A 3,631-nucleotide genomic window follows, 5' to 3' on the forward strand; every position below is an offset into this window, starting at 1 on the left:
TCCGGTCGTGAAGCAGGGCGCATCCGGTAAAACTCTCGATTTCGATTGGACTCTTGATGATTTAAAGACGTCTGACGTGGTAACTGAGACCACGTAAGGGATGACTTTCCGGCTGGCTTCTTGCCCATAAGAAAGATGTCTGCAATACCTAATTTCAAAGAGAACGCCGGACTAGAAGAATCCATCTTTATTGTGGGCAGGTTAGACAAAACGCTTGAGTACGGAAATTTCATGGCTTGCCAAAATTTGTTTGTGTGGAAATTGAGCCTGTGGTTGGGGTGGGGGGTGGGAGGGGAAATCCCGCGGCTCTTGCCCACTTCGCGTTTCAGCTACTTTTTCCTCTCGGAAAAGATCGTTTCAAAAGTTATTCCAATGATTTCTCTATTTGTTTTCTGTTTTTTAATCTCTATACAGCTGGCAGGGAATATGAACGTGTGAGTGTGAATCCGCCGCAGGGCCAGCTATTCTGGGACTATCTTTGTAGCCAGGGATGATAAGTTATGTAATGACCAAAGGTCAAAAGAAAATATGCTCAAGTTGTGGGGCATTGAAGGAATGGAAGTTGGGCCAGCGGGTTGAGGGCCGGGGAAGTGTCGGGAGAGTGTGGGCTATGAAGCTGCTGCTTCTTGGGAGGATGAGAGCGGGGCAGTACTTACTGTCGGGCTGGCTAAGAAATCTTCAGTGCTGAGGAGTTTGATTCTGGACACCAGAGGTTTCCAGCATCTTAGCGTAGCAAGGAATCAATCTATAGCGGAATGAGTTTTTTTTTTTTTTTTTTAAATAGCATGAAGTCCGGAGCCAGTGACTCATTCCTGTAATCCTAGCTACTCGGGAGGCTGAGATCTGAGAATCTCAATTCGAAGCCAGCCAAGCCCCGTGGCGACGGGGGTGGGGGGTGGGGGGTGGGGGGGTAGAGGATGGAGGGAGGCAGAGGGAGGGAGAGCAATTTTTCAAAGATGTTTATGGTCCAATATGTTTAGCAGAATGTAAATCCATTTAAAAGCCAATTTTATAGTATAGCCCCATCAGCATTTAATAATACTGCCTGTATCCTCTATGAAATGGCATACACAGTTACTATGTGAATCCGTTGCATTGATGTATGTGTTTCTTTGTTTTACAATAGCTACAGTTTTAATGTTATATTTTTTTTTTCTTTGGCATATTGTGACAGATTTATTTTCCAAAATGTTGACTTCAACTACCTTGTTTCCTTTTGCCTCTTCTCCAAAAACAATGTTGTGTGCTGGTTTCTCCAAAAACAATGCTAACTAGCTCATCCTTGTAACCCTAGCTACTCAGGAGACTGAGACTTGGAGGATGGCAGTGTGAGGCCAGCCTGGGCAGAAAATTCTACCAGACTCTTTATCTTTTAATCACCAAAGTGCCAGACTGGAGGTGTGGCTCTAGTGATAGTGCACTAGCCCTCTGAGCCAGGAGGGCACAAGCCTGGATTTCAAGCTCCAGTATTGATCATAGATAGAGGTTTTTGGTTTTGATTGGTTTTTAAATTTTTTATTATTATAAAGGTGATGTATAGCTGGGTGTTGGTGGCTCACACCTATAATTCTAGCTACTCAGGAGGCTGAGATCTGAGAATCACAGTTCAAAGCCAGTTTGGGCAGGAAAGTCCCTAATACTCTTATCTCCAATTAACTTCCAGAAAACCAGAAGTGGCACTGTGGCTCAAGTAGTAGAGCACTAGCTTTGAGCTGAAGAGCTGAAGGACAATGTCCAGGCCCAGAGTTCAAGCCCCATGACTGACCCCCTTCTCCCCCCCAAAAAGGTGATGTACAGAGAGGTTACAGTTACATAATAAGGTAATGCATACATTTCTTTTTCAATGTGACTCTTTCCTCTCTCATTTTTCCCTCATTTCCCAATTCATAAATTGTGTTTTGATTTTTTTTTTGTTTTTTTTTTTGTTTTTTTGGGGTCCGGTCGTGGGCCTGAACTCTGGGCCTGGGCGCTGTCCCTCAGCTCTTCAGCTCAAGGCTAGCACTCTACCACTTAAGCCACAGCACCACTTCCTGCTTTTTTCCTTTTTGCTTAGGTGGTGCTGGAGAATCGAACCCAGGGCCTTAGGCATGCAAGGCAAGCGCTCTACCACTGAGCCACCTTCCCAGACCTGTGTTTTGATTGTTTGTTTTTGCCTGTCCTGGGGCTTCAAGGTGGGCACTGTCCCTGAGCTAGCTCAAGGCTAACTCTCTACCACTTGAGCCACAGCATCAACTTCCAGCCTTTTCTGTTTATGTGATGCTGATGAATCAAACACAGGGCCTCATGCATGCCGGGTAAGCACTGTACCACTGAGCCACCTTCCCAGCCCCCCTTGATTGTTTTTAAAGGGGTACATTGTTACAATTTACCTCCATTTTTAAATGTGTACTAGGGATATAACCCAGAGCCTCAGCACTTGCAAAGTGTTCCCTGGTCCTTTTGCTTTGTGTTCTGTTCTGTATTTTAGTTTTTGGAAGTACAAGAGTTTGAAATTATCGCTAGTTCTCTACCACTTAAGCCATGCCTCTAAACATAAGTATTTTGTTTTGCTGGTCTCAAAATTGCATTATTCCTGTCGGGCACTGATGGCTTATGCCTGTAATCCTAGCTGTTTAGGAGGCTGAGATCTAAAGATCAAGGTTCAAAGCCAGCTTGAACAGAAAGGCCGTGAGACTCTTTAATAAACCACCAGAAAACCGGAAGTGGCACTGTGACTCAAGTGGTAGAATGCACTCTTTGAGTTGAAGAAGTGAGTGACAGCCCCAGAGTTCAAGCCCCATGACCGAAAAAAATATTGCAATATTCCAAAGAAGCTGGAATTACAGGGCCTTCCTAAAATGTGCCCACCATGTCCACAATTCAATTCATTTCTAGTATTTAACCAAGGTTTTGCAGCTATCACTGAGATCTAATTTCACATCATTTTTATCACCTCAAAAAGAAAAGCCACACTTAATAACAATCACTCCAGACAATGGAAACCACTAATTTACTGTCTTTATAGGTTGTCTGTTCTTTGTATTTCATGTATACATGGAATCATACAATGTGTATATAACACATTCAAGGTTCATCATGGTTTACTATGTATCAGTGCTTTATGGTTGTTATTTTTTGGTTTGTCTGTTTTGTCTGTTTTGTCCATAGTGGGGTTTGTATGAACTCAGGAACTGGGCACTGTCTCCTGAGTTTTTTTCACTCAAGGCTAGTGCTCTACCACTTTGAACCACAGTGCAACTTCTGGTTTTCTGGTAGTTAATTGGAGATAAGAGTCTTATGGACTTACCTGCCCAGGCTGGCTTCAAACCATGATCCTAAGATCTCAGCCTCCTGAGTAGCTAAGATTACAAGTATAAGTCACTGGTGCCCAGCTTACTTTATTATTTTATTCATTTTATTGCTAGGGGCTGGGAAGATGGCTCAGTGGCAGAACGCTTGCCTTGCATGCATGAGGCCCTGGGTTCGATTCCTCAGCACCACATAAGCAAAAAGAAAAAAGCCAGAAGTGGCGCTGTGGCTCAAGTGGTAGAGTGCTAGCCTTGAGCTGAAGAGCTGAGGGACAGCGCCCAGGCCTAGAGTTCAGGCCCCACGACCGGACCCAAAAAAAAAAGAGTATCATGAGCTGAGAGCT

The sequence above is a fragment of the Dipodomys merriami genome, unplaced genomic scaffold, assembly GCF_024711535.1.
Source record: "Dipodomys merriami isolate MVZ:Mamm:240054 unplaced genomic scaffold, mDipMer1.0.p SCAF_718, whole genome shotgun sequence".
In the NCBI taxonomy this organism is placed as follows: domain Eukaryota; kingdom Metazoa; phylum Chordata; class Mammalia; order Rodentia; family Heteromyidae; genus Dipodomys; species Dipodomys merriami.